The following is an 11923-nucleotide window of genomic DNA, read 5'->3' as shown; positions in this document are numbered from 1 at the left end:
AGAGGTGATGGGGTGGCTCTGTATGTTAGGGAGTGTTTTGACTGTATAGAACCCAACGATTGTGATGATAAGGTCGAGCGCTTATGGGTAAGGATGAGGTGGAAGGCCAACAAGGCAGATATCTTGCTGGAGTCTGTTATAGACCACCAAACCAGGATGAAGAGGCAGATGAAGCATTCTACAAGCAGCTGGCAGAAGTCTCACAATCGCTAGCCCTTGTTCTCGTGGGAGACTTCAACTTACCGGACGTCTGCTGGAAATACAACACAGATACAATACAACACAGCAGAGAGGAAACAGTCTAGGAGGTTCCTGGAGTGTGTGGGAGATAACTTCCTGATGCAGCTGGTAAGCGAGCCTACCAGGGGAGCTGCCTCGCTTGACCTGCTGTTTACACACAGAGAAGGACTGGTGGGAGATGTGGTGGTCGGAGGCCGGCTTGGGCTTAGCGACCATGAAATGACAGAATTCTCGATTCTTGGTGAAGTAAGGAGGGGGGTCAGCAAAACTGCTACCATGGATTTCTGGAGGGCAGACTTTGGCCTGCTCAGGACACTGGCTGAGAGAGTCACTTGGGAGACAATCCTGAACGGCAAAGGGGTCCAGGAAGGCTGGACGTTCTTCAGGAAGGAAGTCTTAAAGGCACAGGAGCGGGCTGTCCCCATGTGCCGTAAGAAGAACGGGCGGGGTAGGCAAGCAGCCTGGCTGAACGGGGAGCTTTTGCTGGGACTCAGGAAAAAAAGGAGAGTTGACCACTTTTGGAAGAAGGGGCAGGCAACTCAAGAAGAGTACAGGGATCTCGTTAGGTCGTGCAGAGAGGAAATTAGAAAGGCAAAAGCCCAGCTAGAACGCAATCTGGCCACCTTCATAAGAGGTAACAAAAAATGTTTTTACAAATATACTAACGACAAAAAGAGAGCCAAGGAAAATCTCCATCCTTTATTGGATGCGGGGAGGAACATTGCCACTGAGGGTGAGGAAAAGACTGAGGTACTTAATGTCTTTTTTGCCTCAGCCTTCAACAGTCAGAGCAGTTATCCTCAGAGTACTCAGCCCCCTGAGCAGGAAGACAGGGACAGAGAGCAGGATAAACCCCCCATAATCCAAGAGGAAGCAGTTAATGACCTGCTACGCCACTTGGACACTCACAAGTCTATGGAGCTGGATGGGATCCACCCGAGAGTACTGTGGGAGCTGGCGGAGGAGCTTGCCAAGCCACTCTCCATCATTTATCAGCAGTCCTGGTTAACAGGGGAGGTCTCAGACAACGGGAGGCTTGCCAATGTGACGTCCATCTACAAGAAGGGCTGGAAGGAGGATCCGGGGAACTACAGGTCTGACAGCCTGACCTCGGTGCCAGGAAGATTATGGAGCGGTTCGTCTTGAGGGCGCTCACAAGGCATGTGCGGGACAACCAGGGGATCAGGCCCAGCCAGCACGGGTTCATGAAAGGAAGGTCCTGCTTGACCAACCTGATCTCCTTCCATGACCAGGTGACTCGCCCAGTGGATGAGGGAAAGGCTGTGGATGTGGTCTACCTGGACTTCAGTAAAGCCTTTGACACTGTCTCCCACAGCATTCTCCCAGAGAAGCTGGCGGCTCACGGCTTAGACAGGTACACTCTTCGCTGGGTAAAAAACTGGCTGGATGGCCGAGCCCAGAGAGTTGTGGTGAACGCAGTTAAATCCAGTTGGCGGCCGGTCATGAGCGGTGTTCCCCAGGGCCCAGTTTTGAGGCTGGTCCTGTTCAATATCTTTATCAATGATCTGGATGAGGGGATCGAGTGCTCCTTCAGTAAGTTTGCAGACGACACCAAGGTGGGCAGGAGTGTTGATCTGCTCGAGGGTAGGAAGGCTCTGCAGAGGGACCTGGACAGGCTGGATCGATGGGCTGAGGCCAACTGTATGAGGTTCAACAAGGCCAAGTGCCAGGTCCTGCCCTTGGGTCACAACAACCCCAGGCAACGCTACAGGCTTGGGGAAGAGTGGCTGGAAAGCTGCCCAGAGGAAAAGGACCTGGGGGTGCTGATTGACAGCCGGCTGAACATGAGCCAGCAGTGTGCCCAGGTGGCCAAGAAGGCCAACGGCATCCTGGCTTGTATCAGAAATAGTGTGGCCAGCAGGAGCAGGGAGATCGTGCAGATCATGCCCCTGTACTCGGCACTGCTGAGGCCTCACCTCGAATACTGTGTTCAGTTTTGGGCCTGTCACTACAAGAAGGACATGGAGGTGCTGGAGCGTGTCCAGAGAAGGGCAGCAAAGCTGGTGAAGGGCCTGGAGCACAAGTCTTATGAGGACCGACTGAGGGAACTGGGACTGTTTAGTCTGGAGAAGAGGAGGCTGAGGGGAGACCTCATCGCACTCTACAATTACCTGAAAGGAGGTTGTAGCAAGGTGGGTGTTGGTCTCTTCTCCCAAGTAACTAGCGATAGGACGAGAGGAAATGGCGCCAAGTTGCACCAGGGGAAGTTTAGAGTGGGTATTAGGAAAAATTTCTTTACTGAAAGAGTGGTCAGGCCTTGGAACAGGCTGCCCAGGGAAGCGGTTGAGTCACCATTCCTGGAAGTATTTAAAAGACATGTAGATGAGGCACTTCGGGACGTGGTTTAGTGGTGGACTTGGCAGTGTTAGGTCAACAGTTGGACTCAATCATCTTAAGGGTCTTTTGCAACTTAAATGATTCTATAGTTCTATGATACTAAGTATGAAGTCTCCACAACCTCTCTGGGCAATCTGTGCCAGTGCTCAGTCACCCTCACAGTGAAAAAGTGTTCCTGGATGTCCAGAGGGAACCTCCTGTGTTTCAGTCTGTGCCCATTGCCTCTTGTCCTTTCATTGGGCACCAATGGAAAGAGCCTGGCTTCATCCTTTTTGTACCCTTCATTCAGGTATTTATATACATTGATGTGATCCCCCTGAGCCTTCTCTTCTCCAGGCTGAAGAGTCCCAGCTCACTCAGCCTTTCCTCCTAGGAGAGATGCTCCAGTCTCTTCATCACCTTTGTGGTCCTTCATTGAACTCTCTCCAGAATGTCCATGTCTGTCTTGTACTGAGGAACCCAGCACTGGACACCGTACTGCAGGCGTGGCCTCACCAGTGCTGAGAAGAGGGGAAGGATCACCTCCCTTGACCTGCTGGCAACACCCCTTCTAATGCAGTCCAGGACACCATTGTCCACCTTTGCCACAAAGGCACATTTATAGTAAAGGGTGTTTGACATGCCTCACTAACATGCTAATGTCTTTATGCAGTTTGTGTCCTAGAAACAGACCAGGCAGATATTTCATACTTCCTCAAGAACCTCAAGAAAGCCCACATGAAGGGGTTATTAAAACACTGGAGACATCCAGACAATAAATCTACATGCTGATGAACTGGCAAACCTTTAACAAGACTAACCCTGATATTTGCATTAAGAACATGAGAAATGCCTTGGGATCCACGAGCCATCTGACTTCTCCAAGCACTAATTGGAGAAAGAAGATAAATCTAATTACGTATCATAGCTGAGGGTGTGAGAAAACTTGTGTTTCTGTTTTTTTCCAAATTTCAGCAAATATTTCAAAAAAGATTGTCACTTGCAAAGTATGATGCTGGGATGCTGAGAAATATCAGTGACAAAATCCTTTTGGAGGGCTGTGTGACCTGTCATGGAAAATAAAGCTTTTCCTCCTATCAGCTAGGAAGAGAAAGAAGTACTTTCCAATGCATGTGGTGGAAGATGACTGCCTTGAACCCTGAGATTCCAGGTTTGTGTTCAAAACATGGGCTAGAAAGGGGGATTTTGTTCTTGCCCATGGCCTTGTTGGAGCTTTAGAAACATTAAATGTGGTTTGGGAGTCTGAGAACCATGCAGACATAGGAAGAATAGTTTAGATAAATGCAATGATGGCCAGAAAAGGCTGCAAGAAAAGATGAACAAACTTGAGAAGAAGTCAGAACAAAGCACTCTAAATGGGGAACAGCAAAACAAATCATCAAAGTTTGAGAGTAAAACAGTTCGCCCTCTTTATTTGCATTAGACTTTATTAGTTAAACAGATGTCAATCTGTTAATAGGTGAAAGAGTAGTTAGATTTGTGAAATTCACAAGAATTTGTAAAATTCGCAAGACTATCAGATACACACAATTAGGTCAGATATGCCAAATGGTTTGGAAACGATTTGAAATAGTTTCAAAATCAGGTTTTTGAAACTGACCTCCCAATAGCCCTTATGCAGAGATTCCCCATGACTGGGCATTTGTACCTGTTCATTATGGGAAAGTTGTGTGCAAAACTTGCCTCTTTGGAATTTATACAAAATGCCAGAGTTTATGCTATTTGAGCTAAGAACTGTCTTGACTTAAATACAGTTAATCGATAATGTATTAAGTAGCAGGAAAGTTGTTTTATAGATGAAGTTTATAGCTATTTTCTCTGCAACAATAAGTGAATGAAATAGTTTAGAAGCAGCTCATTCACACTGAGAAAATTGCTCTAATGCTGAAGACAAAGTATGACATCATCAGCACTCAGCAAGGGAGAGGGGTGAAGTATTTAAAACTTTACAACTTCTGTTTTGGGGAGCTTTAGCTATCGGCATTTTTGTGTGCCTGAACAAGACTGTCATTAATTTCCTGAGTGTTTCTGACAATTGGAAAAAACTGAGGAGAAAAAAAATCATAAAATATTCTATAAGGGAGGATTATAAGGGAGAGAAGGACTAACAACAGATTTCAATATCTATGGGAATGATTCCACAATAAAATCTACTGTGCAAGTACAGAGGAGAGAATGCGCGTCTATTAATAAAAAGAAGATTGAAGCTGTGCATGGCTTGCCAGCTTTCCAGGCACTTCTGAAATAGGGTTTTTATAGGGGCCATTCATAATGTCTGCTCCTGCTGCAAAACCTTTGCACAGGGTCTCAATAGCTGCTTTAACAGCTCAAACTATTTTTGATTTTACAATTTCAGAAACTGAAAATAGTCTTGGCAATTACTCTTAACTTAATACTTGCACTTCTAAAGAAAATTGAACAGGATGAGATGATTTTCAAAGTTTCAAGTTGGCAGAAATAGCCAGGACATGAAATCTGAATCTGTACATAGTTATGTTTCCAAAAAATTTCAGATCTGCAAACCACTAGGAATGTCAACTTTATAGTTTAACAGAAAAAAGATGGATAGATTTGGGATAAGGTATGGTACTACAATGACCATGTAGTAATTTCTGCCACAGAGCTGGTTTTTAGTGCAAAACCAGAGGGAGACCTGCTTGAGCATCTTTTTCTGAGGTTCAAGAGAAAAAAAAGGAAGTTCTGAGGCAGCTGGAAAACTAGCGGGTTCAGGCTCCTGCTCTGACGCCTATCATGAGACAAAAGCAGAGGCACAAACACTTCTTTCCTTCTTTCCACACCTTCTTTCTGCAGCCTCCAGGAAAATGAGATTGCGCATACGTTCCTTGGAACTAAATAGAGCTGCACAAAAGGAGTAATTCATTCATGCCACCTATGTTTTTTCTCCTAAGAGAAACAAATCTTACCATTCAGGCAGTTGTTATTATATAAATAAGAAATATTACATTTCAATATGCAAAACATCTGTTTTAAACATTTCTTGGCAATTAACGTCTAAATGTTATCATCAAAATAGGAGTTATATACTGTTCAGCTCCAGCACAAAGCTAATAACTTGTAAATCAATGATGGTGCGTCCTTCAGAAAACTTAACTTTTTAAAAAATATGTTTATCTGAAAAGGTTACCATATCTAAATTCCCTAATGCCTCCTAGTTTTTTATTTATGAAGATATATAAATCACCATATTTTACTGGAAACAATGTACTTAAATTTATACTCTGCAGTCTATTTTTCCCAGTAAAATATGTTACTTTCTGGACAACATTTGTTAACTTTTCTAGTATCTCTTGCTTTGAAGTTGTTATTAAATCTATATGCTGTAATTCTATTCATTAATGTTTCCTTTGTGCTATTTCACCTTGTGCAACATGATGCTAAACTTTGCATTAAACTTTCCAAAGACACATTTCCATTGTCACAAATATTTCTGCCTGTTTTTCAGTAGCTCTCTATTTTAAGACCATGTGTGCATATAGAATATAAAAGGATCAGAGTGAATTTCAGTTTCTATTACTTTTTTTTCTTTTTTCTTTTTATTCTTTTTTTTTTTAATAGGAAAAGAGTATTTTGAATAAAAAAGCAAAAGACCTGTTGTCAATCAATCTCTGACTGAGCTATTCTTTTGTGAATGCTTGTGTGGCACATGCTGAAAGCTGGCACACAGTATGTGAAGTACCTGCTTCATGTGGAGTCTCAGACAGCAGAGTCCCTTCCAGTTCCACAAACCATGATTTTGTTGCTTCTCCAGCTTCTTCCCACAATTGGAAAATCAGAGTGCGGCTCTCTTAAAACAATGCTGGAGTTGAAAGCAGCAGCTTTGATTTATTTCATGCTGTGTAACACACGGTGAATCAAGACCTACAAGACCAGGAAAAAGGTTGGCTTAATCTTTCAACTCATGAGCCAACGAAATGGCTGGTTTTACACAAACATCAATGCCAGAGTGCTTTATGTTCTTTTCGGAACAGCCTTTAAAAGTGTGATTAAGGTATTGGTTGCCAACTTACAAATAGTTATAACTTTAAAATGCCAAAGTGAGTTGGCTCCAGCTGCTCATAATTTTTGTCAACAGACATTAAATGGAGATACATTTGCATGAGTAAGCAGGCATTTCCCCGTAGCAACCTTTCTGAACCTGCTCATGTAGGCTGTAAGAACAATGTTCCCCAGTTTAGTTTAACTTACCAGACCCCACTCCCACCTGCAGCAGGGACTGGCTCCCAGCTTCCTCTTAGTACCCGCTGCCTATGAGCTGCCACAGAGCAGCTGCAGTTGAACAAATATTTGGCTTTTAATCCCCTACGGGTCAGGGCCCTACTGTCCAAGGGCAATTCCCAGTAAGGCATCCAGCATCTCCGGTGCCACGGGGAAGGAGACAGAAAAAAACCCCATGATTTCCCTTTACTCTACCTACGACCTCCCTCTTCCCTACTAAATTTTCAGCGACACAGCCCCCTCGCTGTGACAGCAGAAGATGCAGGTTTACTCAGCGGTACGTCACACAGGTGTTTTTGTTACATGGCCACCCATCAGGCTGCGTTCAGTCAGTCGGCACCATGCTGCCGCGTGGCTCCTGTCGTGCTTCCCTTGGGTGCCCAGAGACGATGTTTCTGTCTCTCTGCAGGGAAGAACCTTCTCCCCAGCACCACTTAAGCACGGATCCAAATTCAAAGTCTCATTTTCCTGTCCATTCCACTTACTTCACACCCTGCTTTGAATGCTGGGCACCTCTGCCCTGCAGCTGTCAAGACTGTGCACAGACCTGAGCTCTTCTTTGCCTGAGCTCTGGGTTCATTCCCTCTGCCAAATTAAACTTCAAGCTCTGTTTCAATGCCTCTACCACAGGCTATGTTTTCTAATCACACAGAACTCATGTGGGAACATTTTGCTCCAGTCAAGCCATGACTGCAACTGATCCACACCAGTCGCAGGTCTGAACTGGTGCTTCCCACTTGGGAATGGGTGCAAAAGCCACAGCGTCCCCTGCCCTCCACCCTTCACCCAGCCTGGCTTGTGCTAACAGATAGCATGAGCAGAAAAATAAGAGGAAAGTTAAAAGACAGAGAGATGGGAGACATTTGGGTTATCTGAAAGCAGACTTTTGTAGAGAGCAAGCAGGAGTGGCAGCAGGGCTGAGAGAGCATGTGGCTGCCTGCAGCCAGGCTGGGGCATGGGGAGTAGCCCGGGGCCAGCAGGCAGGGACTGCTCGGAGACGTGCTGTGTGCTCAGGGATCGGTGGGGGATGTGAAACTTCGAACAAGATGTAATACGTGAATAAGGTGAAATGGATACCCACACTCCAGCTTTCTTAGCCTCACACAAGCTACAGTGAGCTTGTGTCCAATGTAATACTCCGGTGGCTTTTGGGATAGATGTATCTTGCAGCATGCCACCAGGCCAACTAGTGAAGGAAGCACCAGCAGGAGAGGGGGGTTCTGGCGGGAGGCAAAAGCTCCATTTCCAGGCTGTGACCCTTCCCATCGCTGCTCGGGGCTCCAGGGCAGGTGGGAAATGCCGCTGCCCTCCCCAGGTGTGGGACAGGCAGCCTGCCTCTCTCTGCTGTTGGGCTGGTGAGGGAGGGAGCGAGCCATGAACGCAGGAACAAATAAACCAACTGCTGTGCTTTCAGTGCAGATATTCCTCCAACTCTCCCAGGCTGACAAGTAGGGCAGTCCAAAACAGTGCCTTGTAAGGTGCTGCCATGTGCTGTAGCTTTCCTGGGCTGTCTTGAGACCATGGGTTGTTTGCAGCACCAGATGCCAATTGAAGGCCGTGAGATGCAAGGAGTCCTTGAAATTATTTGGGATGTTATTAAGGAAGACTGCTGGGTAGAGGGTTTCCTATAGGGAGTGAGTATCCCTGGGATATGCAACAGCTGAGCAGCAGCACTGGGGATTGCAGTTCTAAGTGAAGGTACTTTAAACCAGGAGTAAAGTGAGAGTTAGACATCCTCTTGGTTCTAGTTAGAAGGAATTTCCATTTGCTTTCCTTGAGCCTGTACTACATCTATCTGTTACTCTACTTGGCAATCTTTCCTGGCGAAATATAATTCAGCATTATTTACATAGAGCAGATTTCTGGCACATTGCTCTTTTTGAGAGTAGGGGGAGAGAAAATGCAGTGTTTGTCTGATTATATTCCTGTTAAACAGTGTGCAACTGAAATGTTCAGAAACGTTTTATAAAATTTTCATTGCATAAAGTTAAAGTAAGCAACAAAGTGTATGGAAGAGCGAATATAGGAGAAGGAACAGGCTACTGTGGTTTTTTTAAAGATTATCAGTTGTATATCAGAAAAACGAAATGTTATTTAGCAATCAATGTTTCCAGTTGGATATATATCATTCTTCAGCTTCTCCAGAAGTTGTGAATCCAGTGACTGATCGAGGAGAAGGATGTCCTTTCGGTTTCACTGCTTTCAACAGCGGTGAGACTGACTTTCTCAAGAATTCAGAGTTTTTAATTCACCTCGCTGAATAAGGGCCTCAGGGTTTCTCCCTTGAAAAACCATGTCAATAATCCAACTGGGTTTCTGCTGAAATAATTCTTGGATGTGACAAACCCCAGATATTTGGTGAAATATTTCAAATTGATGTTTCCTCATCTTTACTAGCCGGAATAATCTAGCTAAATGTGGTGACTTCGAAGCTAGAGTTTGAAGGAAAAATGACGAGTAAGAGGTCAGGTGAGTTTCCTAATCCTGTTTTGGTGATTTAAAAAGTGTTTGTCATATGGTCAGACATATTCTGTTGTAATGACAGCTAGTGGATATCCAATTCTGATGTAAGGCAGGTTCATTACACTCCAGCAGCATGCTGAGAGTTATTTTGTTATCAGTTTGAAGTGATGTCTTCCATTTTTTTGGATTTGCATGCACCCTGGACTTGGTCGAAGTACTTCCATATGCTTCATTTCAATTTCTCCTTAAACACTACATTTCAAAGTGTAGGGAGAGTAAGTCCCTACTGTAAGGAAGTAAGTATATTAAATTTGAGAGAGAAGAACAGCGGACTTAAACTGGAGTACTACTGAAAGAAAGGGTGTTGTGGTTTAACCTGGCAGGCAGCCAAACACCACACAGTCGCTCGCTCACTTCTCCCCCCGCCCAGGGGGATGGAGGAGAGACTCGAAGGCGGGGGTGGGCGGGAAGTAAAATTTGTGGATTGAGATAAAGACAGTTTAAAAGAACAGAAAAGGAAGGGATAATAATAATAATAATAATAATAATAATAATAATAATGATGTAGAATATACAAAATGAGTGATGCACAATGCAATTGTTCACCATGTGCTGATTGATAACCAAGCAGTGACCTCTATTTCCTGGACCACACCTCCTATTTATCTACTGAGCATGATGTCATATGGTATGGAATACCCCGTTGGCCAGTTGGGTTAGCTGTCCTGGCTAGGCTCCCTCCCAGCTTCTTGTGCACAGGGCAGAGCATGAGAAGCTGAAAAGTCCTTGACTCGTAGACTACTCAGGAACAACTAAAAACATCAGTGTGTTATCAACATTCTTCTCATACTAAATCCAAAACACAGCATTAGGAAGAAATTTAACTTTATCCCAGCCGAAACAAGGACAAAGAGGTAAAAGATGGCAGCACTATTGTAATGACCATTCACTAACTCGGGAAATGCACGCTACACTTGTTAAATATGTTAACAAGGTTTGAACATGCAAGACTAAAGTATCTGAACAGCCTTAACTCAGATGAGCTGAGAATCCCCAAAATCATGACATGGTTACAATTCTGGTATTTTAGCATTTGTGAACCAGAGTAGATGCAACTGATGTCTTAAGACATTTGTTTGTAACTTCTCATGGGATCTCAAAAGATGAGGAGTAGGAGAAAGCAAGGGAGAAGTTTGACAGCAGGTAGACTTTTCTCTACCTAGGAAAAGTAAAAGCTTAAAAATAAACATTTAAGGGTGGACTTGGAAAATGGTGGACTGGATAAGAATAGAAGGGTAAAAGACTCAGAGGCTGACATTGGAGATATGGAGGCAGAAGATGCTTGGACAGATGAAATGGATATGTCAAGAGAACAGGAGTTGGCAGTGGGTAGGACAGGAGGGAAAAATATGTTTAAACCATAGACTGCAATCTCTTAAGGGTTTTAATGTTAACTGCAAGTGTGCTGAGCCTTTGCAGTCTTCTTCTGGCAATGAATCAGTGTGACTCCTGCTGGGAATGTATATTTTCTTCCTCCTAGCAACTGACCTGCACAGAGAGTAAAGATCCCCACTGCTATGATTAGTCAGCCTGGATGGAAAGGACCTCAGCTGAGAGTCTGGATCCTGCCAAAGCAAGGTGGCTGTCAGTCTGGCTCCTGATGCTGAAGCTTCTCTTCCTGATGGGTGTTCGCTTTCCTGAAGAGCCAGGAACTTGATTTTAGAAACAAATAGTCCTGAGAATACTGTTAAGATCTGTATGAAGTTCTTAAAAGAAAGGCTGTGCCTGCTGTTGATGTTGTGGGGTTTAGCCACCTTGGTGTTCAAACCTAGGGTTTTCTACTGCAATATAGAAGCCACCAGCGTTGGAGGTTTGGGAGAATCTGTTTTCATCTCAGGACCCACATCCTGCTGATATGCTGATGTTCTAGTCGGCAGCTACCCAAATAAATACCATCATCATGGCCTATTAAATCAAAAGGGCTATTTTTTTTTCCCAATAATGTGGATATACTCCTGTGTTTTGCTGACATGTCTTTTGATCTCTGGGGGAAGCTGAGGAGTACCAAAAGCAACAGCGGCTACACTCTCTCAGAATTATTCTTTTCATCACCAGCCACCAGCCAACCTCAGGTGCTTCTGACAGGGATGCACACACCTCTTCCAAGTGGCATGTGGAGATCACCACCAGCATTCAGCTGCTGCTTGAGTTTGAGAAGGTAAGCTCCTAAATACATGTAGGGACAACCAGCCAGGCTTGTGTGCCTGGGACCAGGAAGAGCAAGGTCCAGGCATCAGATGAGAATATGGAAAAAAATTAGGCCAACGCTTCAAATTTCCACTATGTTGGAAATTACAATACTTCAAAAAAATATTTACATCATTTTCTGAAATAAAACTGTTTTAACAAAAACATATGAAAAAATGTGAGGCCATTGAGCTTTACCCCCATGGTCTATGCATGAAGGGTATCTATAACATCATCTTCATCTTTGCTTAAGCACAGGTTTCTTGATGGTGACATTCACACCTGAAACCTTCTACAGGCAAGGCATTTTTGGTTAGCTGGCTGGGTGCTGTCACCAGCGATTAGATGGTGCTGGGCACCACAGAAGTGTGCAGTGCCT

This window comes from Calonectris borealis, chromosome Z (genome assembly GCF_964195595.1).
Source record: "Calonectris borealis chromosome Z, bCalBor7.hap1.2, whole genome shotgun sequence".
In the NCBI taxonomy this organism is placed as follows: domain Eukaryota; kingdom Metazoa; phylum Chordata; class Aves; order Procellariiformes; family Procellariidae; genus Calonectris; species Calonectris borealis.
Note: the sequence above shows the minus strand (reverse complement) of the source record.